Source organism: Tachysurus vachellii, chromosome 17, assembly GCF_030014155.1.
Source record: "Tachysurus vachellii isolate PV-2020 chromosome 17, HZAU_Pvac_v1, whole genome shotgun sequence".
Classification (NCBI taxonomy): domain Eukaryota; kingdom Metazoa; phylum Chordata; class Actinopteri; order Siluriformes; family Bagridae; genus Tachysurus; species Tachysurus vachellii.
The window spans coordinates 19,956,814-19,983,852 of NC_083476.1; the positions used below are offsets into that span (position 1 = coordinate 19,956,814).

The following is a 27,039-nucleotide window of genomic DNA, read 5'->3' on the forward strand; positions in this document are numbered from 1 at the left end:
TCCGCGTTTGTGGAGTCCTCAAACCAACTCCGATAAACTTAAGTACAAGACATAAACTTAAACAAGTACTTAAACAAATAACATTATTAACTTACCATCGGTTAACTTACCATCTTAAAACTTGTGATGTTTTCAGCTACCAAGTAAAATATGCTCGACTGTTCTGCTAGCCGATAGCATCTGCTAGTTATGCTAACAAAGAAATTAGCAGATGTTGTTAAGCAAATCGAGATTATTTGAATCAATAAATATAAATTGTTTTCAATCCATTTTTTTTATTTTTACATTTTTTTGATTGAACAACTTGATTAGCTGACAAAAACTAATAATATAAATAACACACAGTCGACTATCTACACATTAAATCGATCTCAAATGTGCTATAAGGTTGAGTTAGAAAGCCAATTTAAAGAAACGTACATAAGTACTAAATGTATTTAATCGAGTTAGTGTGTAGAAATTAGAAATATTTTGGATAAATTCTTGCCCATGAACAAAACAAATTAGCAATGTTGAAAAACAGCTAGTTGAGAAAATGATCAGCGTTCATTAATGGCTGTAATTCATTTTGACTCATTTATGTGGACTTTAGCCATTTCGTACTGAATAAACATTAAAGAATGCAGGTGTGTTTAGCGAGCAAGTTCTAAACAAACAGCAGTAAAGTACATTGAGAAACAAGAAGTGACGTTACTGATTAATTAAGTATTAATTTAGTTTATTTTATTAACCAGTGAGCTTAGAACTACTACTAATGATGATGATGGATTTCAGGGCTGTGTGCTGAACAAGATTCATCGTTTGTGCTCTCCTTCAGCTGAACAGGTAACTACGCTGCTTTTTTAATCTCTGTCTGTCTTTTGTTCTCTCTCTGTCCCTCACTCTCTCGTTCTCTCTCTTCCTGACTCTCTGCCTCTCTGCCTCTGCCTCAAGACTGAGAGAGACTGGGAAAGAAAGCGAGAGAAAGGGAGAGAGGGAGAGATGGAGAGAGAGAGAGAGAGAGAGAGAGAGATGGAGATAAGGAGAGTGAGACAGAGAGAGGGTTAAGAGCCTTGCTCAGGGGCCTAGCAGTGGCAGCTTGGTGGACATGGGATTCAAGCTTGCTACAGTACCTTCTGATCGGTAGATCCATCAACAAGATCAGGGACTCACTGGTAGTTCATGTCCTTCTGGAATTCTCTTAATTTACTCACCTGCACCACTAAGAGCGCCCTGACGGGAAGCATCACTTCCTGTTTCGGGGACAGCACCGTGCAAGACATGCGAGTCCTCCAGAGGGTGGTGCGGTCAGCTGAACGTACCATCCACACCGAGCTCCCTGACCTGCAGGACATCTACAGCACACGGTGCAGGACCAGGGCCAGGAAGATTGTAAAGGATCTCAGCCATCACAACAAAGGACTCTTTTCTTTGTTGTGTTCATTCGGAGTTTAAACCAGGAAACACCCAGGATCTAATACTGGACCTCTCCCTCCATCTTCACTGTTTTTCTGCACACCTTTTTTGCACTATGACACTAACTCTGGACTTGCGCAGCACAGTGCCACTTTATACACACCATACTCATTTATGTATATACATATACATATACAAACGCATTTATGTATATACATATATTTTTCACATATATTTTCATATTTTTTATATCCACCTCCTGTTGGTTTTATTTTTATCCTTTATTCCATTCCTTTTTATGTTTGAATACCGGACAGACGTAAAAAGCATCGCACTGCATGTCGTACTCTGTATGTATGTGTGTGTGACAAATAAAATTTGATTTGATTAAGATTTGATTCAGCAAGTGTTTTACTCTAATAGTAAATATAGACCAAAGAATGTTCATAAGGTGAGTTTTTTTTACCATCACCTACAGATGCAGGATCCATCGATTCCACCATATTTTCCCGCATGTAATTACGACTTTGATGGAACACTTATGGTGGAAAGATCATTAAAACAGTCTAATTACTGCGTTAAGGGTTTTTTTCCCCTACTGGTTTATAATGGATCTAGTCTTGTTAATTAAGCTCATTAAGCTGAGCTGTAAACCTCTTAATCTCATCAGTTTACTTAATCAATCGGATCACAGAATAAAGACAACATTCATGCATACAAACGGTTTCATTCTCATGTTTGAATGTAGGAATTTTTCTCTATGTTTAATAACTTCCTGTGCAGTGTTTGGATGACACGATGGGATTAAACGCCGTGATCTTCTATGGAGATCAGGAATTCCTGATGCTGCTGCAAGTAAGATGCCTTCTGTAATGACCGCTCTGTTTAAACCACATTCAGATGCAGTAAGAGACAAATGCTGTACAAAGAGAAACTGCATTCTGGGTATTGTACTGCCTTGATGCTTCTGAGATGAGGAAGAGTTAAATTCTAAGAAATTTACCATCAGATGCTACATCCTTTGTTTCCAACATGTTTACTTACAGACACGTCTCAGACTTGGGAACTCGGTGCTTACAGACATTCCAGTTTAACCCTCATAATGACAGTGTTTTTTGTTGTTCTTTTATGTTTAACTTGTAAATACAAATGAAATGTTTCCTCTCTCTTTCTAGGAGAGACAGCAACCGAGATGGAGAGAGAGAGTGAATGATTTGAACACACAACCTTCCTATCCAAATTCCTAACCACTAAGACACCAATCCCCTGCCTGCGTCTGTGAACCATAGAATCTGAAGACAGTCAATGGAAGACAGACAAAGGCAACAATGGAGACCTTAAATGTTTTATTAAATGTGTAATTTAATAAAACCTGATTTATGTGAAGTATCTAGTGATGCTGTATTCTGTAGTATTCTGTATTCTGTATCAGTGGGTTGTAGAAGAGGTTCTTATATGAGAACAAACGCAGCTGGGACGGGATTTAAAATAAGATTTACTTACACTCACGGGCGCACGCAAACTCGCACTTGCGCACACAGACACTCGCGCACTCACTCACTCACTCTCGCAGGTGCTTGCACACGCGCACACGATCTCACATTCACACACTCTCGCAGGCACTCACTTACTCTCACAGGCACTCACTTACTCTCACAGGCACTCACTTACTCTCACAGGCACTCACTCTCGCAGGCACTCACTCACTCACTCTCGCAGGCACGCACTCTCACAGGCACTCACTCACTGTCGCAGGCACACATACACTCTCACAGGCACTCACCCACTCTTGCAGGCACTCACTCACTCTCGCAGGCACTCACTCACTCTTGCAGGCACTCACTCACTCTCGCAGGCACTCACTCTCGCAGGCACTCACTCACTCTCACAGGCACACGCACTCACTCACGCTCTCGCTCACTCTCACAGCCGCTCACTCACTCACTCTTGCAGGTGCTCGCACACGCACACACGCTCTCACATTCACATGCTCTCGCAGGCACTCACTCTCGCAGGCACTCACTCACTCACTCTCGCAGGCACTCACTTACTTTCGCAGGCACTCACTCACTCACTCTCGCAGACACACATATGCTCTCACAGGCACTCACTCACTCTCGCAGGCACTCACCCACTCTCGCAGGCACTCACTCACTCTCCTAGGCACTCACTCACTCTCAAAGGCACTCACTCTTGCACTCACTCACTCTCGCAGGCACTCACTCACTCACTCTCGCAGGCACTCACTCACTCAGGCACTCACTCGCACTCACGCGCACTCACGCGCACTCACGCACAATTCAGAGATGCCAATCTGCCTACAGCGCATGGCTCTGGATTGAGGGAGGAAAGCCCTGGAAGCAAGGGGAGAACATGCAAACTCCAGAATCAGAGTTTCCTGTATCTATTATAAATCTTTTAAAAATTACCTCAGATTTTGGGCCAAGACATCGTATGGCATCATCACAACACATATTTAGCCATGTTGGAATCACGTGCATAAAACACGAGTTCAGCTCTCATAAAAAGTAATTACTGTACACGTGTCTTCACTGGTAGGAGTTATCCTGTGCCTCCAGTTTCACCAATACAAGTAGTTAAATACACAAAAAAACAAGGATTTTCATCCACAACAAATCATCTGAGATACAATCATGCTCAAGAGATATCAAGGAGTTTTATTATTAATTATTTTCAAGCAAGAAACACATGTGGAATACACACATCTTTTAATCATGACACAAACTGCATTTAAATAGAAAAGTATTTAAGTCTTCACCACTGGCCCTGTTGCTGCTGCTGCTGTTACACCAGTAAGACTTCCAAAGCTTCTTATACTAGTGCTACAAGAAAAGGGGGACACTGTAATCCATCAAGCTACAACTTCTAATTTAGTCCTTAGGGCTGTAAAATTACACTGAATTAATTCTATATATATACTGATACCCATCGATTTAAACTGAGTAATAATAGCGCCCTCTTGTGGAGAATCTTCAGCCTGGTAAACATGAGGAACTATTACAAAAGTACGTTGATGACACTTAAGGAATATTAAAGTCTAAAATAAATCACAGTATGTCTGAGTTTTGTTTACAATCCCTGGAGACTAGACATCTGACTAGTAGATGCTAAACCTTTAGCTAGCTGAGTGACTGACCGACTACCCAGTTACGTCTCTAAAGCGACACGTTACAGAATTAAAGCTCTGTAATAAACCAGAAGTCACTTTGACGTTCAGAAGTTAAATCCTTGCCACTATGACCTATACAGTAACGTGTGAAGCTTTTTGCTAGATAGCTAACAAAGTAGCTAAAAACAGAACATGCATTATTTGCACTGTATATATATATGCTTAAAGCACTCTTGAGAAACCATGCATGGACTGTAGTTCCAAGTTCCTGTTCATGTTTTTTGCCTCTTAAATACCACAAAGCATCCCCAGATGACAGTAAAGGCCTTAGTTTTGATATTTTAAAAAAGTAATTTGAAAGTAATTTATTTTTTTTGTTTTTGCACCTCAGAAAAGGGTTCATTTAAAACCCAGAATGTTTGGCACTTAAATGTACTTAATTCTTAAGTCAAATGAGGATTTATTAGATTTACATTTACATTTATGGCATTTAGCAGAAACCCTTATCCAGAGTGACTAACAACTGAGAAATTGATGGTTAAGGGCCTTGCTCAGGGGCCCAGCAGTGGCAGCTTGGTCCTGGGGTACAAACCCATGACCTTCCAATCACTAGTCCAACACTTTTACCACTGAGCTACCACATCCCATAGATGATATGCATACAGTTAGTGTTGGCGGTATGGTTCTGTTCTGGGCAAAAATCCACACGCCCGTCCGTGCATGCACGGACAGAGTGGGGAGGGCAGCTACTAGAAAATGAAATAGACCCCCGTATAACAGCAGAACCATTAATCATGCATAGTATGAAAAATAAATAAATAAATAAATAAATAGAGAGAGAGAGAGAGAGAGAGAGAGAGAGAGAAAAAACAAATACATGATGAAGAATTATAACATAAACTGGTACACGAACAACGGGTTCCGGCTAGGTGGAGTCGGGGTTGGAGGAGGGAGTTTAAATCACGGCAGCAACGATGCGCTAGAAAGCGGCTCAATGAATGGGAATTTAAAGGGTCGGATAATATGGATGTCGTAACCGGATTGGTGCGCGTCATGAACAGCTGATTATCAGTTGATGCATGCTTGACGATGTGGCCTGCCTGAACTAATGCGATGCTTGATTTTTCTAAAAAAGGAAACCAATTAGTTGTTTGTTTTAAGAGACCCGTCTTATTTTATATTGCTCTTTAATTAAGCAAAAATACATTTTATCCAATTACTCGATTAATCGATGAAATTTTCAGTAGAATACTCGTTTACTAAAATCTCCCATTACCTGTGTCCCCTATTCCCAGTCACCCCTGCCTGGTCCCCATTCCCAGTCACCCCTGCCTGGTCCCCATTCCCAGTCACCCCTGCCTGGTCCCCATTCCCAGTCACCCCTGTCTGGTCCGCATTCCCAGTCACCCCTGCCTGGTCCTCATTCCCAGTCACCCCTGCCTGGTCCCCATTCCCAGTCACCTCTGCCTGTTCCCCATTCCCAGTCACCCCTGCCTGGTCCCCATTCCCAGTCACCCCTGCCTGTTCCCCATTCCCAGTCACCCCTGCCTGGTCCGCATACCCAGTCACCCCTGCCTGGTCCCCATTCCCAGTCACCTCTGCCTGTTCCCCATTCCCAGTCACCACTGCCTGTTCCCCATTCCCAGTCACCCCTGCCTGTTCCCCATTCCCAGTCACCCCTGCCTGGTCCGCATACCCAGTCAACCCTGCCTGGTCCCCATTCCCAGTCACCTCTGCCTGTTCCCCATTCCCAGTCACCCCTGCCTGGTCCCCATACCCAGTCATCCCTGCATGGTCCCCATTCCCAGTCACCCCTGTCTGGTCCCCATACCCAGTCACCCCTGCCTGGTCCCCATTCCCAGTCACCCCTGCCTGGTCCCCATACCCAGTCATCCCTGCATGGTCCCCATTCCCAGTCACCCCTGCCTGGTCCCCATTCCCAGTCACCCCTGCCTGGTCCACATACCATCATACTACTGCAGAACCTTCAGGACCTTATATTGGGATGAATGGTCACCTTCCAGTCAGACAGTGAGCCAGACTTTCTGACGTGCCAAGGCTGGGAATATACCGCAAACTTTTCTAAAACCTCATGAACAACCTTTCAGTCATTTATTTTTATATATAACCAAAATGCTGTCCATCATTAAGATAACATAATAGCACAAAAAAATAAATATATAATGTACTATCATTCAAACCCTGTTTAACTGGTGGGTCATCGAGGGGCCAAGATGAATAAAAGTGATACTAGTTCCTCTGCACTCGACTGCTTTGATTAAGTTGTAATAAACCTTTCCCTAGGTTTGTTTAGATACATATCTGAGACACATGGAAATTCTGAGGGCCAAGAGGGACTTGCAGGAATGTTAGGACTGAAAAGATAAAGGTCATGTTCATGAGACCAGTTGGCTTTATGACACAGTGCTTTATCATGCTGGACGTAGGCATTAGAAGATTGTGGTTATGAAGGGATTAGCATGATCAGCAAGTAATAATCGGTTGGTGTTAACAGGCCCAAAGTGTGGCAGGAATGGTTTTTCCAGTCTTCAGCTGCCAGTCTCCCACCAACAGTGATGATTGATGGAATGTTATCTGACTTTAATAAATCCTGATTATTTTCTCTGTCAGTACAACATAAACCCCAGGTTGTAAGATGTACTATGTTAAAGTTTATAATAGTTTTGGTGTTCCACTGATTAAGGCTCTCAGATATTAATAATAATAGTTGTGACCATAGTTTGTATAAAAACATCAGGTGATGTTTGATGTGTCTTCTGCTTTTTTCAGGAAAAAGGGAAAATCTGAGGCAAGACCAAACGGCAGCGAAGCAGATGATAAAAAATAAGAGTTTGGTAAATAATCGCTGTAAAATTTAAAAGGTTAAATTCTTTAGCGCTTTAGAAACAAATGGCTGCTTTTAACAAATCTGCTTCATTTGTCTGTTATTTATTTTTCATTTTTTATTTGTAGCTTTATTATTACTTCATATTAGCATTTTTTTCCTTAAATGTAGTTCCTCTTTTTTCAGTTTGGATAACCATAACTGGCATCACTTCTTTTTTTTTTTGCTCTTTTCTTATGCTTTTGTCCACAAAGCTGCCAACTCGTGATGTACAAACCAAAGTGCTTAAAAGCTTTTTTTTATTTTGTGCTTTCATTGCATTTCATTTACCATTAAATGACCATTGTGGAACAGATCATACAGTGCATTGAAAAAGTATTGGCACCCATGTGGTCTGACTTTGATTCAATGATACATTTTGTAATGGAAAGACATTACCTCTGATGTTCATTTCTCTTTATGACTTTGAACTTTCTTGTCTTACAAGAAAGTTCAAAGTCATAAAGAGAAATGAACATTTAGTACCGCCTTCGGTACTAAAATTCAAAGTAAGCTGTTTTGAAGTACTTCTGAGGTAAACCTCAACAGTGAAATCGCAGACTCCACAATCTTTTGGTGTTCATCCATCGGGGGAAATGAGCTTGAAATTAATTTTTAAGATTTTTTACTTAGCGTACGCTTGGTGTATGTCGTTCCAGATGGGAAAGGAAAAATCTTCTCCAAAGAAGCTTCACAAGTAAAGAAGCTTCAATGAGTTCATGGATTAATTTAAGAGACTCTGCTGCAGGATGAAGCTGGTGATCAAGATGATTTGATGAAAGGGTAAATTATGAGGAATTGTACTTAATATTACTTGGATATAAAGCTGTAGGATTGAGTTAAACAACGTAAATGTGTTCAAATTCAGTGTCCAAACACTTATGCTAAAAATGAATCATTATTACATGGAATTATTAGATTTGTTCGTGTTTCTGTTGTTTAAACACGGGATCACTTCACTTTTAAGATGTTTCAAGATGCTCAGTGAAGTTCAGCTGCTGCGAATAAACTCGACTCACCTTTGTTTCTTCTCATAAGTAGACAAGACGATGGATTACTTTTTCATTTTGGAAACTTAACGGAGCGATCGTGTTGTACAGTGTAGATGAATCTTAAAATAAATCATTCAATGTGCCAATCCCTAAAATCTTAATGTTTTATCAGCAGAACTGTCAGGACATCATTTGGTTTGCTTGTTTATGGACCAAATCACAAATCATTTCAAGGGAATCATTTTGTAGGAATCGGTTTTATGGGAATCATATTGTAGGAATCATTTCTTTGTAGGAAACATTTTGTAAGAATCATTTCATGTGAGTCATTTTCTAGAAATCATTTAATGGGTGTCATTTTGTAGGAATCATTTAATGGGAATCATTTAATGGGAATCATTTAATGGAAAGCATTTTGTAGGAATCCTTTCATGGGAATCATTTATACATGAAATAGTTACTGTTTCTAGATTCACACACACTTCTCTATTTAATATACAGTACTCTATACTCTTGGTGGCGCTAAAACGTGTGTGTGTGTTGATATGAGTTTGTTTTTGGGAGGATTGATCGGTACGATTAAAGATGGTAAATACTGACACAATTCTTACTTTTTTATCGAAAGTTGCTGACGTTTTTATGGCGAGTTTTAAACAGATTTGATATAAAAGGTGTTATTTGTTAATCGTTGTGAAATATAAATACTTTGTGAACTATTTAACATTTCTGATCAGCATACAAGGGGAACATTCACCGTTTAAAATGTGAACAACACGCACTGTTTTGTCCTTGTGATGGCCGTTAATTTTATTTAAGTTCAAAATGCACAGCAACAAGGAAGTGTGTAGGGTTTAATCTGTCGCTTTGTGGCTTGTTTTTCTGCATATCCGAGTAGCATGTTGGACATGCTAACCGGCTAATACATGACTTTAGCGATATCCTCATACGGAAATCAAGCATGTTGTCGTTTGAAGGAAAAATGAAGCCGATTTGGAATTTGATTGAATTAGTGTAAAAAAAAAAAAAAAAAAAGTCATACAAATATCTCATGTAACAATGTATGTGTTTTAGATAAATACGTTGGGAATGTTTTACACTGAGCTTCTTTAACCAACATTTTATGCATTAGCAGACAAACAGGAAGTTTGCCGTAATGTTCTATCAGCAACACTGACAAAAACACTAACACTTAATGACTGAATCCAGTGAATAAAATGAATCCAACATATTTGCACTATTTGTAATATGTAATATTTGCACCCTGAGTCCAGAAGTGATCAGCTGTAAAGGAAATAAGACTGTAATGATGTAATCATGAACCTCTGGACTTTAAAGTTTTTTTCATGACTAAATGAATAATTAAAGAATGCTTACTGATTTAATGTTGATTGATAAGTTAACTTAATATTGCTACCTGTTTTTTCAACAACTCCTGCTGCTACTGCTACTCCTATTACTGCTACTATTACTACTGCTACTGTTACTGTTATTGCTTCTGTTGCTGCTACTGTTACTGCTGCTACACCAGCTTGCTAATTTTATTACTTCTACTACTTCTGCTACTAGTTCTACTATAACTGCTAATGATGATGATGATGATGATGATGATGATGATACAGGGAGAGCATCTGTCTAAGGAGCATCTGTCTCACTTTTATTGTCACATCACCACAGCACGTGTGCCTTGGTGAGTGAAATTCTTAGGAGCGAACTCCGGAAATTCTTAGGAGCAAACTACTGATACTGTTACTACTGATACTGTTACTATGGCTATTACTTCTTTTACTTATGCTACTCCTACTAATGATACTAATGCTACTCCTATTACTGCTACCGTTACTGTTATTGCTTCTGTTGCTGCTACTGTTACTGCTGCTACACCAGCTTGCTAATTCTATTACTTCTACTACTTCTGCTTCTAGTTCTACTATTACTGCTAATGATGATGATGATGATAATACAGGGAGAGCATCTGTCTAAGGAGAAACCAAGTGACCCCTCTGAAGAGGCCGTGCCCCTGCGCTCTGCTTCAGGTGAACCCGAGCAGGTAAACATGCTGCTTATCTCAGTAATTCTGTAAGTTTTTAATATCCTTGGTAACTTCTTCAGCTCATAGATTTTATTATCAGTAGCACAAAATAATAAATGTGACGTGATCATAAATGCTGGTTCAATCTCATGTGGGATTGTTAAAGTAGATCTTTTTTCTACTTTTTGTAGCTTTCTGAGATGTGTGTCAACGACCCGGAGCCTTCAAACGCAGTGGTCGTTTATGGAGAGGAGGAATTCCCAATGATTAATCAACCACCTGTGAGTTTCCTTCTGTAATGGCTGCTTTCTGCAAACTAAACAAGGCAGCTAATTGATTGTAGCTCCAGTCACGCAACTCTTATTGCGTTCTTGTCTGGATTTATTTCCTGTACCTTTCCACTGCAACAAATCACTAAAGAGTAATCAGACACAACAGCAGTATTAATGTGTAATATTTTTCAGATCCAAGTTTCCTCCATTTTTGTATTTACTGTAATCATGTTGTTTTGAATAAATCTGTACCGACTTGTTTCCTTCTTGATGTTTTTTCAGAATGAAGAAGACCCCAAATATGTTCTACTCTGAATGAAGCAAGATACTTATTTTTATTTTTTAATTATACTTTATTTATTAAATCTTTCCCACAAAATGAACTGGTGTTCAATGTTATTTGTCAAACAATTCTTTATTCCATGTCAGCATATTTCTCTGCTGTTGCTGGGAAAAGAAAAAGAATTCAGATTCATTTACAAAGTGTGAGGTGCTGAGAACAATTAAACAATTTGTTCGGTAAATTTTATTAAATAAAATGGAACTGTGGACAAATGGAACATGGTCTTGTGGTCAGATCCTGTAGACTGAGTGCCATGGAAATGTGTAAGGTTTGTCAGGTCAGTCCTGAGAACACTGTGTGTGAGGAGGGAAAATACCCTTAGAGTCCGTCTCAGTGCATCTACTCCAATGGTTTTGGGAGGCAGGAGGAACCCGGAAGAACCTGCTGCAAACTCGTATGGACACTGGGAGGAAACAAACAGCAGTCTGAGCATACAGTAGGATCGAATCAGGCCCGTTGGAGCTATGAGGATGTCAGGCAATGCTGCTTTGCTCCACCCTATCCTCACAATCAGCCAATCACGTTGCAGTAGCACAATGCATATACAACAGAACAAAATTGCAGATACAGCTCAAAGGCCTCAGTTCATGTTCACATCAAACATCAGAACCTTGTAAAGAGAGAGAGGTCAGAGCAGCACAGCCATATGGTTTGTGCTGACTTTGAGGAAACTCAGTTAACTACTCTTTTCAAACGTGGTGAGCAGAAAAGCATTCAGAAACATCTCCAAACACACACAATATGCAGCAAAGTAAACACTGAACACTGAACTGGCTTCCCTTAATGTTTGTTCTTTGTGTAGTTTATATAGGATGTTTTTTTTTACCACCATCATCACTGGCTTGCTGATTAGAGACAAAATTAAAAATTTACATCAGGATTTCTGTAAAGCTGCTTAGTGTCATTTTATAACCATTGTTAGAAGTGATACAGAAATAAAATCTAATTTAATTGAACAGAACCTTGAGGCTACAACATGGCAAGTGCACATCCAGTTCTGACTCCACAGTGATCAGAGGCTTAACCAAACCAGACAGCTAAAGATAAGAAAAAGACCAGATGCGAGTGTTTTCCCCACTGCAGCATCGAATTCTAGTTGAGCCGAGAAGGAAGTTTGATTCGTTTGATCACCAGAAAGAAAACAGCTCTTGGAAGATTTCATGGGCTAGCAGCAGCTGATCAGTGAGCTAGTGAGCTAGCTAGGTAGCTAAACATCATGTTAGTTTTTAGTGTTAGCTTTAGTGTGTTACTAAGTGGTTGCTATGCTATTGCAGGTGGTTGCTATACTATTGCAGATAGTTGCTATGCTATTACTATGTGGTTGCTATGCTATTTCAGCTGCTTGCTATAATTTTACTAAGTGGTTGCTATGCTATTACAGGTAGTTGCAATGATGTTACTACGGTGGCCGGGAAGTGCAAAACAAATTAACAAAACCGAAAACACATTAACAAAACCGAAAACACATTAACAAAACCCAAACCAAATTAACAAAACCCAAACCAAATTAACAAAACCCAAACCAAATTAACAAAACCGAAAACACATTAACAAAACCCAAACCAAATTAACAAAACCGAAAACACATTAACAAAACCCAAACCAAATTAACAAAACCCAAACCAAATTAACAAAACCCAAACCAAATTAACAAAACCGAAAAACACATTAACAAAACCCAAACCAAATTAACAAAACCCAAACCAAATTAACAAAACCGAAAACACATTAACAAAACCCAAACCAAATTAACAAAACCCAAACCAAATTAACAAAACCCAAACCAAATTAACAAAACCCAAACCAAATTAACAAATCAGAAAACACATTAACAAAATCGAAAACACAACGAAAAGTCAGACAACCCAGAAACGGTAGTGTATCGTTTTTTGAATGGAAACTTACCGATCATTGGACAAGACACCTGTCACTCAAGATATACAGGTATGGAATCTTATGTGTAATGTGTAAAGTTCTCCGTTTAAATAAAGTTCTCCGTTCAAGAAAATAACAGAATTAATCCACAGTAATCCATTCCATCCATCCATTCCAACTTTTCCCTGTGGCAGACTGTTGAACTTCATGTATACTTTGAGTGACAGGTGTCTTGTCCAATCACAAACTATACCAACCGCTTCCGGGTTGTCTGAAATGTCGTTGTGTTTTCTGATTTGTTCACTTGTTTTCTGATTTGTTAATTTGTTTTCTGATTTGTTAATGTGTTTCATGCACCGATTCAGACAACCCGGAAGCGGTAGGTATAGTTTGTGAATGGAAACTTACCGATCATTGGACAAGACGACTGTCATTAAAGATATGAAGGTGAATGAAAGGTGTCTCGTCCGATGATGGTAAGTTTCCGTTAACAAATTATACCAACCGCTTCCGGGTTGTCTGACTTGTTAATGTGTTTTCGGTTTTGTTAATTTGTTTTGGGTTTTGTTAATTTGGTTTGGGTTTTGTTAATGTGTTTTCGGTTTTGTTAATTTGGTTTGGGTTTTGTTAATTTGGTTTGGGTTTTGTTAATGTGTTTTGGGTTTTGTTAATTTGGTTTGGGTTTTGTTAATGTGTTTTCGGTTTTGTTAATTTGGTTTGGATTTTGTTAATTTGGTTTGGGTTTTGTTAATGTGTTTTCGTTTTTTTTAATTTGGTTTGGGTTTTGTTAATGTGTTTTGGGTTTTGTTAATTTGGTTTGGGTTTTGTTAATGTGTTTTCGGTTTTGTTAATTTGGTTTGGGTTTTGTTAATTTGGTTTGGGTTTTGTTAATGTGTTTTGCACTTCCCGGCCACCGTATGTTACTAAGTGGTTGCTATGCAAATGCATGTGGTTGTATAATGATACTAAGTGGTTGCTATGCTCTTGCAGGTGGTTGCTTTGATGTTACTAAGTGGTTGCTATGCTATTGCAGGTGGTTGCTATGGTGTTACTAAGTGGTTGCTATGTTAGTGTAGGTGGTTGCTATGCTATTGCAGGTAGTTGCTATGGTTCTACAAAGCGGTCTCTACAAATGTTACAAAGTGGTTTCTATTCTATTGCAGGTGGTTGCTATGGTGCTACTAAGCGGTCTATAAAATGTTACAAAGTGGTTTCTGTGCTATTGCAGGTGGTTGCTATGCAATTTCAGGTGGTTGCTATGGTGTTATTGTGTGGTTGCCAACATCAAAATTCCTACACAAACTTTAGCCTTCTTATTTGTTTATGCTAATGATATGAAAAGGCAAATTCAAATACCTGCGTTGTGGCCTACACATCTGACTACACAACACGTCTCACACTACAGAACAGTAGCTCACAATTCTTATCATCTCTCCAACAAAAGTTTTGTTTCTATACATCAGTCCAGAATTATAATTAAACGGATGACCTTTAAATCAGTTTTTATCCAGCGCTTTACTTTGAAAAAGAACTTTTAGGTGAGATCTTCAGTTTCTTGGAGGAAGCTTAAGGAAGGAAGATGCTTCAGTTGTTCATTGGACTGCAAATGTTTAAAATGATCGAATTTAAAAGAACTCACTGTGGCAAGAAGAAGCTGACAGCCAGGATGGATTTCACAAGCTGGTATGTACTGAACTGTGTTAATATTGTTTATATATGTAACATGCTAGATTTGAGTTAAACCTACAGTGTTACATACATAAACAACAAGTTTGTTCAAAATCTTATTATCTATATTATCATTAGTCTTCATTGCAATGAAATATTAATTTGAATCTGATGTAGTACGTACAGTGTCGCTTTAATGCCCAGGCTTTTAATGTACTTCCGCTACGTAATACACCGGGTCACGTGGTAGTACTTTTTTTACAACTCACATAAAACAATGGTAAGTTGCTGAATCGTTATATTTTTTAGCTTTAAATATACCTCGATTTGTGTATATAAGTATATGTACATAGTCTTAGCACTTTAAAATAAATTCTTTACCTAGCATTCATAGGTAATCTTCGGCTGCCATTGTTTATTTCTTTAGCGATCATCAGACAGGCGTCGTCGCACCTGTAGGCCTCAAAACCTGAATCTCTGTCTAAATAAACTAACAAATGATGATTTTTGTCATAATTAAGTTTAAAATACACAGTAAATGTTAATGCTTTGTTTTATTTAGCACTTCTTAGCCAGTTAATGCTACACCGATAAATATATCTACGTCCATGCTAGCATGATAACCTCTGTACGGTGCTAATTGTGACGTTAGGAGCTAATTCGAACTGTCGGTAGTGTAATAGCTATAAAAGAGATAGAATAAAACTACACGGATGAATCAGTTTATTCATATTTTGTCATTTTTAACTATTATATCTTTTTTATATTTTTTTAATGTGACATTATTCACTATTTTGTAGTATTACTACTGTAATGTTCTGTAGAAGTAAAACATTACAATTAAATGCTAATGTCTTGGTTAATCATTAAGTGTGTAACATTTTGAACAAATCCAAACGAAGTAAGTCGAGATGTGTATTAACCGATATTAATCGATAAAGGCAATAATGTTAGTTCAGGAATTCTAACCTAATATTGTATATTTGTATGATGATTCAGGGAGGGAAGATTTCAAAACGAATCAGTGATGTTGAAGAGACGGTATCACTGTGCTCTGCTTCACCTGAACACGAGCCGGTAATCATCCTGCTTTTCCCACTATAATTCCATTAGTTTCTACTGTCCGCTGAAATTTATTCAGCTAGTAGATTGTATTCATCAGTAACACTATAAATAAGGTGACTTTACAGCACGCAAATGCTGGTTTAATCCCTTGAGTAGTTTGTAACGTAGCTCTTTTTTTCTGCATGCTTTGTAGTTATCTCAGCAGTGTGTGGATGACCCAGTGCCATTAAACGCTGTGGTCGTATATGATGAGGAATTCCACATTACCAACCAACCACCCATGACTGTAAGCAAATAATCCAAATAATCGAGTCATAAATGTGGACTTTAGTCATTCAGTAATGAATAAACATGATTCTGTGCTTATGTATTTACTTAGCAACATTTTAGACATGTTAATTAAAGATGTGCATCAAGTTGGATATCTGAAACTTAAGCTAATGTTAAAATAGATGTTTATTACAACTACTACAAATACTACTCATAATCATATGGCAGGGGTTCATACCTGAGGGAGAGACACACTCGGAAGACTACGATCCCTTGATGACATCTTCAGCTGAACAGGAGGAGGTACGTATTTAATTACTTATTTACTCACATTCTTATTTATGTATGTATGTATTCATTCATTCATTCATTCATTAACTTATTTATTTACTTACTTAAATAATGAATTGCTTATGTACTTATTTAATTACCTAAACACTTAATTACCTAAATATTTATTTATTTATCTATCTATTTATGTGTTTATTTATTTATTTACTTAATAATTGATTTAGTTCTTTATTTACTTATTTACTTACTTACTTAATAAAGTACTTAATTACTTATTTCAATAATAAATTTTATTATCTGATGTCTAAAGTTTCAGACAGCTTTTTCATTTGTTTTATTTCCACATAGGATTTTTAACTTAGGTCTTTTTCTCCATGTCTTTTTCTCCAGGAGATGGATGAAGTATCAAGTTGCTTGAAGCTACATTTTTGTTTTGGTTAAATTAGATAGATAATTAAATATAAATATTAGAATATTTGATATGTAATTATTTAAGTCTGAATAAATATTGTTTAAAAAACCTGCTGTTTACTGTGTTATTTGTGAAGTGATCGTTGTGCCCCACTACACCACCAAGACAACACATTTTACCCTCTAAGGTCTTAGTTTATTATTTACGTTAATGGTTAATTTTAAGTCTATTATTCAGGAATTACAATAAAATAATCAGAGGTCTTGAAAAATCATAAAAACCTCAGACTCCATGGTGTGAAAGTAAACTGTTTGTCTAAAGAACTAATTTGAATGATGGCTTTATTTTATACTTTCTGTTAACATTTACAGATGATTTACAAATCAAATCTCTGGAATTTAATTACAGAGATGAAAATGTAATTAAAATTATTTATTATCGCATTATTATAGTTTTATTAATATGTTATTATTATTAAAATGGCCTGGCCACATAAATTGAAGCCTGTTACAGATAATTTATTTTAGTAAATCTTATTCATATTTAAGACTGGACCCTATTGTCAACTGTGGTGAGAAAAAACTCCCTTAGATGGAAGAGGAAGAAACCTTGAGAGGTACCAGACTCAAAAGTGATCCTCATCCTCATTTGGGTGACACTGGAGGGTGTGACTATAAACTGTTATAAACACCTCAGCGTCATTATGAATAATGTCCTTTCTACAGTCAGATACTGTCTGATAATTGTTTATTGATGAGGAGGTTGTTGTCCTCAGAGACCACATGGAGTTGGTATCTTCTCTTAGAATGTCTGAAATCTTCATGAAGTGGAACAGAACTGGAGATGGTTCATCTCTTGGTGCCTCAGGATCCTCACAGGGTTGGTCTTTTCTCACTGAAGGTCTGAAAACTTTACAAGGTGGAACATAACTGGAGCTGGTACAATCTCTGAATGCCTTTGGGTAGGTAGAAAAAGAGAAGCAAGTGGAGATATTAGCCTAGCTGCTGTAACCCCATCATCCCTTCAGTGTTGAAAGACCTATTTTTTTATTTTTTATAAAGAATCATTTGATGATGTTGCATCTGATGTGAAGCACCCTGTGATTCCTACATTGACTCAACAACTTGTGGGTTCTTTTGCAGTTACACAGTCACACAAATTAACACAGCCATCCACTCATAGTCATACAGTTGTTCATACAGAAAATACAGAAGTATACAGTTCATACAGAAAAATCTGCGTAAGCCAGCACCGGGGCCGATGTCAACCTCCCTTTTAGGGCCTCAAATGCTGTCTGACACTGCTCAGTCCACGCATGGGTCAAACTATGCCCTCTTCGTTTACCTGACTTACCTCCCATTACTTCCGCAACCAGCCGATGTAGAGGTGCCGCCAATTTGGCAAACCCCTCCACAAAGCGCCTATAATAACTGGCAAAACCCAGGAATGTTCGTAATTCGGACACAGTCTTAGGGCAACACCACTGAGCAACTGCCTCAATTTTACCTGGATCAGTTGCTACCCCTTGTGCAGAGATGACATGGCCCAGATACTTCACTTCAGGCCTGAAGAAAGCACATTTCTCCAACTTTGCCTTGAGTCCTTCCTTCTCCAAACGACCCAAGACCACCTCCAATCTCTCCAAATGCTGTTCTGCAGAAGACGAAAACACTACAACATCGTCAAGATATAAAAGCAGGGACTGACCTCGCTGATCACCGAATAGTCGCTCTAATAGTCCAAATGGTGTACAGAACGCAGTCTTTGACTTATCCTGCTCGGAAACAGGGACCTGCAAGTACCCGCTGGCTAAATCCAATGTGGAAAACCAGCGAGCCTCAGTTAATGAATCCAAGGACTCCTCAATACGAGGCAGGGGAAATGCGTCCTTCCTGGTCTTAGCATTCAGGTGACGGTAGTCTACACACATGCGCAGACTATCATCCTTCTTTTTAACCAGCACTATCGGTGATGCATAAGGGCTGCAGCTTTCACGAACTATCCCAGCTTCCAACAACTGATTGATATGAGTTTTTACCACCTCATATTCAGAAGGGGGAATTCGTCGATATCGTTGACGCACTGGCACACTATCCAATAAAGGTATATCATGGGAAATGAGGCGAGTACAACCTAAATCATTCTCGTGACCCGAAAACACCGTCTGGTATTTCTGCAGTAGAGCTCGGACTTGACCCTGCTCTAAACTGGACAAAACTGATAAGTCAAGAGACTCGATCTGTTGGAACAAGGAAGAACCCTCCACCGCACTCTGGGACTGGACTGCGGCAACTACTGGCTTTTCTTCACTGACCCCTGCTGGCAAACTGACCATATAAACCTCCCTCAAATTACCCACCAAGGTTTTAGGGCGAAGTATTACTTCCACTGAGCCAACATTCACTACAGGCACATAAACAGTCCCGCGTATTACCCTCACCAAAGCAGGTGATGCTAAAAGCCCAGCTGGAAGGCCTCACTCAGGGGGCTCAAACAAAATGGTACTGCCATAATACTGGGCCGAACAAGTTGCAGCAACCAGCTTCATCGTGCCACCTGGGATGCGACACACCCTACGTCCGCGCACCCGCACCCACCCCACATGATCGGAGAGCTCCCCAGCACTTACTTGGTGACAATGTTGCAATGCACTTGACACACCTGGTAATTGTGCAACCACAGGTAGGTCAAAGAGAGTGCTGCCATGCTGCCCAAAAAGCTCCCGATAACACCGGCCAAGGATATTCATCCCCAACACCCCAGGGACGTCCAAGCTCATGCCATCAGGAGGATCTCGAATCACCAGGACACCACACCCACTGACCAACCTGCCACAAAGTTCTACATCCAACTCCAGATATCCAATGTATGGATCCAATGTATGTTGTAACCACTGACAATTTAGAAGGCGATCTTGACCCCACGGTTCAAAATGTCGGAAACAGCTTTCAGTAATTGTCGACACCATCGAACCTGTATCAATGAAACACTGATGGCAATGAAATGATGGCAATGAAACACCCCCCATAAGGGCAATCACATGTGGACAAGAGGAGACCAGGTTATAAGTTAAGTGGTGTGCGTCTCTCTTAATTGAGTCAATTCCTTCCCCACCCAGGCTATGACTCTGTAACCTGGTGGGAACTAGTTTTCCGACAGTCAGGGAGAACGTAGGCAGCCATTGTCAGCTGTAGAGAACCTAGTCACAGGCTGGGGAGGGTGTGGGAGATTTCGCTTCCCATCACACTCTCGAGCAAAATGGCCCGGTCGTTGACACCGTCTACAGATAACTGGCCCAGAACGAGGGGAACGACTACGCGATGTTTGAAAACGGGCGAAAGTTTGTGTGAGTTGGTCCAACTGTTGTTGTTGCTGTTTTAACATTTCCCTCAATTCACCCAGCTCTGACACCCTTGCAATTTCGGCCAGGGTCTCGCCACGAACCCCATACTGAATGCCATATGCTAATGGAACTGACTGGCTATGCCCTCTTGCTCCCCCAGGCATCCCCTCCTGTTCCCACCTAATTGCTTCGCTGCGAACCTCTAGTAAAGTAGCAGTAGGCTGGTGACGAACCAACTGCTTCAACTCTCGCCTCAGAGCACTATCAACGACATGTTCGACAAATTGATCCCGCAATAGGGTTTCTACATTAGGGATGGCATGTGGCGCCTTGTTCTTAACCCTTTCTACCAAGCCCATGAGCGCGAGAGAAAATTCTAACAGAGTCTCACCCTCTCGTTGCTTCCTAGAAAAGAAGGCCTCTTGTAACGCTACATACGACTGAGAACAGCCATAAAGATCATGCAATGCCTTAATAATCCTATCAGGGTCTCCGCGTTCTAACTCAGGACGATACCGGATCTCTTCACGGGCCTCTCCCTCCAAATGGTCAAATAGAAAGAAAGCTTGGTCAGCATTCGACATATAACGTACTCTCATGCACGCCTGTGCCTCCTCGACCCATTCGTCAATGCTCACACCAGTTTTACCATTAAACTTTGGGCACCGTCGATCTCGCGGCACGAAAACAAAACGTTCAGGTGCACCAGCACCAGATGGTCGCGTTGTAACAGGCGGAACAGTGGAGGTACTAGGTAAGGCAGCATCAGGGCCAGGCTGCGCAACTGGTGCCTGGGCCTGCTGCAACCGCGCATTGTCAGCTCTCAACTGGGCTACCAAATCCCTCAGTTCTTGTAATTCATCCTCCATCTTTATGTTTACAACTTTCTCCCTAGAGAAAACTTACCACAGGAGAGAAGAGGACACAGAATGAAACAACTCCGGCCCAATGCACTGCTGCCCTGTTTCCAAAAAAACAAAACCCACAATACACAAGACAAATCAAAACCAATGTCTCTGACTCAAAATTATAGTGATCCTGCCGACTACGCCACAATGTGGCGTTGGGAGGGGTGTTAAGGGTTCTAGAGCAATTACTAAAATACAAACAAGATAGATATTGATTTCGACTACGCCACCTTGGGAACTTCACCCAAAGAATTTGAAAGGGACACCTACCACTGGCATACACAAGTTCGTATCACCAATTAGAGTCAGAGACATAAGTCACAATACAAAGTCCTCTTTATTGACACTCTCATTAAAACATTAAAATAAATAAAGAAACCTTCAGCCAAACGAGCTGCAGATCTTTCTTGAACAAATTAGGGACAGGGACTAAAGCTTACCAGTACAGGAAAACAGAGCAAAAGGCCACACTCATAGGTGAATCACTGCACTTCACTGTTTACGCACACCCACAGTGAGATAGTCACAACACACTTGTGAGGAAGTACCACCACCGAAAGCCAGTCCTCCACCCCTAGTGCTCAGGCCCTGCCAAAAAAGATAACATACATCAACCACAGTCACCTTAAAGACTGAGTCAACTCAAGAAAACAAAAGTAAATGATTAAATTCTCACAACCAGTAAATAGTTGCTCCAATAAATCAACTTCTACAAAATATAAAAAAAAGAAAAAAGGAAATAAACTTTGTAACCAAATTATATAAATAAAAACTAAATCCAATACAGTTAAAATAAAATAACTTAGACAAGAAATCACGAAATCCAGACTAACTGTTCAAACCCCAGAAGCAATACAAAACCAAATGCAACTGAAGAACAACAGTAAGCCAAAGAATCAAATCAACATTTCAAATGAAATACTTCAAAAATAATATATGGTAAAACTAAAATGACAAAATATGGAACAGCCACAGAAAGAAAATAAACAACAGATAAACTTGGAAGCAGGTTCGAAAGCAGATCTGGAAACCCGATTGGAAACCCGATTGGAAACCCGGTTGGAAGCCCGGTTGGAAGCCCGGTTGGAAACAGGACAGCACTGCAGTCATACAAATGCGGAGCACGCCGACTGGAATAATTACGAGCCGTTACGACACCTATAAACAAAGGGAGACTGTTACTCTATTAGATATGTTCTCCATTCTAATACATGTGTGCCTAAATACCTACCAATCGCAGACATCAACGTTTTATAGAAAGCCAATGGAATCTTTCACAGCAAACGCCGTTACAAAACAGTGATCCAGCACTGCGTCAGGTTCTCACAGCTTCTCCGATATCTATGCCCGATTTATGTGACGATACTAAACAGACATTGCAGCGCGACTTGTAGGGTCAAGGCAGAAGTGCTCTTCAAACCAATTGCCGTCTCTAAAACACATTAAAACAGCGCACTTCTCATAATCAAACACATGCAATGGCCAAGAAAACAACCAAAAGCGCGTTCCCCTTACCGTCTCAAGCAATTTCATCTAGTTCCGGGAAGTGACGGAAGCGCGTTAGTGACGTAGCAAGTAACCAAGTGACACATCCCAGGTAACCGTGCATGCTCCTGTTTTTATAGCTCTGTGGAGCTGCCAATAAGCTAACGCTGCACCTGCACCGTGACGTAATCGGAGTCACTCCTCCTGCCACACAGTATTTTAGATATGTTTACAGATATGTTTCGGAAGGTTGTGAGTTTGAATCCCAGGTCCACCATGCCACCACTGCTGGGCCCCTGAGCAAGGACCTTAAACCCCAATTGCTCACTTGTATTAAATGGTACACCCTCACAGTACTTGATTAAGTCACTATCACTAACCCTTACCAGAATCTCGAAACTTCACCATCATCATTATTACTATGCTCACTTGCACACTTGCTCTTTTTTTTGCATTGCTGCTCACCATTTGCCTTTCCATTGTATATATCCACCTGATTTCTGTTTATAGTAACAGCAATATATTATATTATTTTCATAGTACATATCCTCCTGTATATTTCTGTTTATAGTAATAGCCATATATTTGGTTTATAGCACATACCCTTCTGTAAATTTCAGTTTAATAGCCATCTGTATATTATATTCATAGTACATATATATTCATCTGTATATTATATTCATAGTGCATATATATTCATCTGTAAATTACTGTTTATAGTAATAGCCATATATTTTGTTACATCCTTCTCTAAATTTCAGTTTATAATTATAGCCATCTGAATATTATGTTCATAGTACACACACATCTGTAAATTACTTCTATATTACCATTTTATTTAACTTATTTAAATCTTGTAAACACTGTATATCCTGCACTTGCTGCTATTGCACTCTGGTTAGACCTAAACTGCATTTCGCTGCCTTGTACTTGTACATGTGTAATGACAATAAAGTTGAATCTAATCTAATCTAATTGTCGTTATTGAGGTAAACTTTACTGCAATACAAGTGAGTTATTTTTCACTAATCACCCAGATACATGATAGTAATTTCTGTTAATTCTTCCTTTTACATCTACACTGTACACTCTATAATTTGATGTGAAGAACATTCCACTCATCTCACAGTCTGTTATAGAATTTGGTCAAGATTTTAAAGGATCGTGTTGAGAAGTTGTAAATCATTTTAAATGGCCGCTGAAATCACGGGCACACACACACACACACACACACACACAATTACATTTATAGCATTTGGCAGACGTCCTTATCCAGAGCGACTTACATTTATCTCATTTATACAACTGAGCAAGGGTTAAGGGCCTTGCTCAGGGGCCTAGCAGAGGCAGCTTGTGGCCCCGGGGATTCAAACTCACGACCTAGTCGAACACCTTAACCAGAGCTACCACCCACTGAGATATGACCTTTGTTTTTGTGACTAGAGTGTGGAAGATATCAAACAGTCAGAAAAGAGGATTTCCTCTATTTTTAAATGTTCTGTGTGTGATTATGTACTTTGTCGCCTTTTTATGACGATGATCTTCCTTCTTGTAAAGTACTGTTTTCCCAGCACCTCACTGACTCGTAATCTTTGTCGATGTTATATATGAAGTATGAAGTATTGTACGGCTGTTTATCATTATAAAACATCACACTTACTTGTTCTGGCCAAACACTGCTTTTGCTCTTTTGTAAATGTCTTTGTGTTGCTCGGAGTTTTCCAGAAATTCATCACAATCCTCACAACAACCTTTTTTTATTATGATGTTATATATAATAAGATATGAGTGCAGTGCAAGTATTTAGACACAAGGGGGCATCAGTACTGAATTAGCAGCATGGTATGCGATGGCTTTTTCTTTCTTTATTCTGAAAGAAATTTTATTCAACACGCGGAAGTGTCGCCGGTTCTTTGGGGACTTGGACTCTAATTTAAACATTGGGGACTGGATTGAGGAGGCTGAGGCCTGCATTGGGGATGGAAGTTGGACTGTACAAGAAAGGGTAGCATTTTTGTTAGATAATTTGGGAGGGGAAGCCAGAATGGAGATCAAGTGCCGACCAGTAGCTGAACGGGAAACTCCTGAATTAATATTTCAGGTGTTAAGAAGCATGTATGGTGCAAAGCAGACATTTGTGCAGTTGCAGAAGGGGTTTTATGATGGAAAACAAAAAGAGGGTGAATCCCTGTTTTAATTTTCTCATGCACTTATGTCTTTGATGGATGCTATTCTCATAAGTTGTCCAGATGGTGTCCCAAATGCTGACCAAGTTCTCCGTGACCAGTTTGTAGAGCATGTTAATGATGTATCGCTTAAACGCGAACTTAAACGTTTTGTAAGGCAAACTCTACAGTGTACTCCACACTTTACTTGATGTTTGAAGTGAAGCCATAAGATGGATTGAGGAATGGAAGAGGGAAGTTAGTCCGTCTGCTGCTCAGTTATGGTGTAATGCTGCTCGAAGCAGAATAAGTGAATCACAGATGCATAAAGAATTAAAGGAAATGAAGGAGCTGTTTAAAGCAACAACAAGCTCAAATTGATGAGATTACCAAGCGTCTTGATTAACTTAAACCCTTGAGTAATGAACCTTCCGCCTCTTTCCGAAAAAATACCTCTCAAAATTGTTTACCTTGTAATAAACAGGGTCATATCACCCGATATTGTAGACCACCATGGCCAATCAACAATACGCGGCAATGGAAAAGCATCAGGCACAGTGACGGAATTAACCTTTCTAAAATCTGTGCAAAAACGAAAGGTTCCATCAGGTTTTGGCACCAAGATACATGGCGAGCTCCAACTGCTGGTACTTGGAACCGCAAATCCATTTTGCAGAAGATACGTCACCTCACGTTTCATTTCTTCCCGTTTTCTTACCGGACAACGATATGCATGTTGTTTAATGGGTAATGCACCACCGACATTTATATCATGCGCAATGACATTAGTACCCAGTGGGACATCATTAAATAAGTTTGGAAATCTATCCAACAATTTCTTAATGTCCTGCTGGTGTTCACTGGGCAAATAAGACAGTTGAGTGGGAAGAGTTAACAATACTTTCGAGTTTTTCAAATTTTCACTCCTTACAACCTCCATGGATACCTCCAAACCATCATCCACATCATCTGTAGGCAGAGTTAGAGCAAGCAATGAAACACGCTCCCTTGACTCAGTCACTGGCTCATGCGAGGAAACGATGCGAGTGGGAATTAATACTAAAACTTTTTCTCCTTGTAGAAAGTTACGGGCAACTGCCTTCTGATCAAAACAATGTTTCATTTTCTTTTGTGACCAAGCAAGAGCTTCTTTAGCTGCAGTACAGGCTGTGCGTAAACGTTCACGAATACGAGAGACTTTTCAGAAGGACCTGTACAGAGAACCTCTTCTTTTAACATTTTCAAAGGCCCTCGAACATTACTGTATGTCCAAACACTAATTCAGAAGGGCTGAGTCCCAACGAATCTTGTCGCGCCTCACGCACCGCAAATAAAACAAAGGGAATTCCCTCTTCTCAATCGTTCCCAGTCTCTAGGCAATACTTCCGCAGACTTGATTTCAATGTCTGATGCCAATGTTCAAGAGCCCCCTGAGATTCAGGATGGTAGGCACTCGACACCACATGAGACACTCCTAGAGCTTTTAAAACATTACGGAAAACACGAGATAAAAAATTGGACCCCTGATCTGTTTGGACAATCTTTGGGAGGCCAAAAGTCGTGAAGAATTTCATAAGGGCTTTTGTCACAGATTTAGCAGTTATACTCCTTAAGGGAATAGCTTCTGGGAACCGGGTAGCCACGCACATAATAGTCAATAAATATTGACACCCAGACCTAGCACGAGGAAGTGGTCTACCAAAAATCTACCAAAACACGCTCAAATGGCTCTCCTACAGCAGGGATAGGACAGAGAGGAGCAGGTGGCACCACCTGGTTAGGCTTCCCCCCGACCTGGCAGATGTGGCATGTTTTACAGTATTTAGAGACATCAGATTTTAAACCTGGCCAGAAAAAATGTTGGAGCACTCGATTATAGGTTTTATTAACTCCGAGGTGTCCAGACCAAGGATGATCATGAGCCAAACGTAGTACATGTTGTCGAAATTGTGAGGGAAGCACAATTTGATGCACCACATTCCAATCATCTACCTGCTCAGCATTAAGCATACTGCTCCATTTGCGCATCAGCACTTCGTCACACCAACAAAACTGTTGGTTACGCGGTGACAGTAGATTCCCGGTACTCGCACGACATTTTTGTAAGGTCGCATCATTTTTCTGTGCATCAATCAGGACTTCACGAGAAACTGACGCATCAGAAAGGAAGTCAGAGGAAACTTGTGAACTCTGCGTTATTTTAGCAGCATGCAAAGATTCTGGAAAGGCATCGTTTCCTAAAATAGGAAAGTCTGAGAAGACAGTCTCACTAAGATTAACTTTCTCCGGTACGTCACGTTTTGCTTGTGCTCGTGTTGTCACAGCACTTATAGAAAAAACATCAGGTAACATTTCAGCCAGCACATCAGATTGCATCTCTTTGCTCGGAGCAGCAGTTACCTTTACAACCGGCATGACGTTACCACCAGCAATATCATTTCCCATTATAAAGTCAATACCTTTCACAGGTAGCGAAGGGCGAACTGCGACTTCAAAACATCCAGATGCTAAT

General features: G+C 39.8%; 1 long non-coding RNA gene across 1 annotated transcript; it reads left to right on the plus strand.

Moving 5' to 3' along the window:
- The first annotated feature begins 13,898 nt into the window (after positions 1-13,898).
- On the plus strand, positions 13,899-16,666 carry LOC132860014 (uncharacterized). Its single transcript, XR_009649775.1, has 5 exons — positions 13,899-14,603; positions 15,588-15,665; positions 15,847-15,939; positions 16,152-16,226; positions 16,605-16,666. It is a non-coding gene; the product is annotated as an uncharacterized LOC132860014 (long non-coding RNA).
- Positions 16,667-27,039: the final 10,373 nt, after the last annotated feature.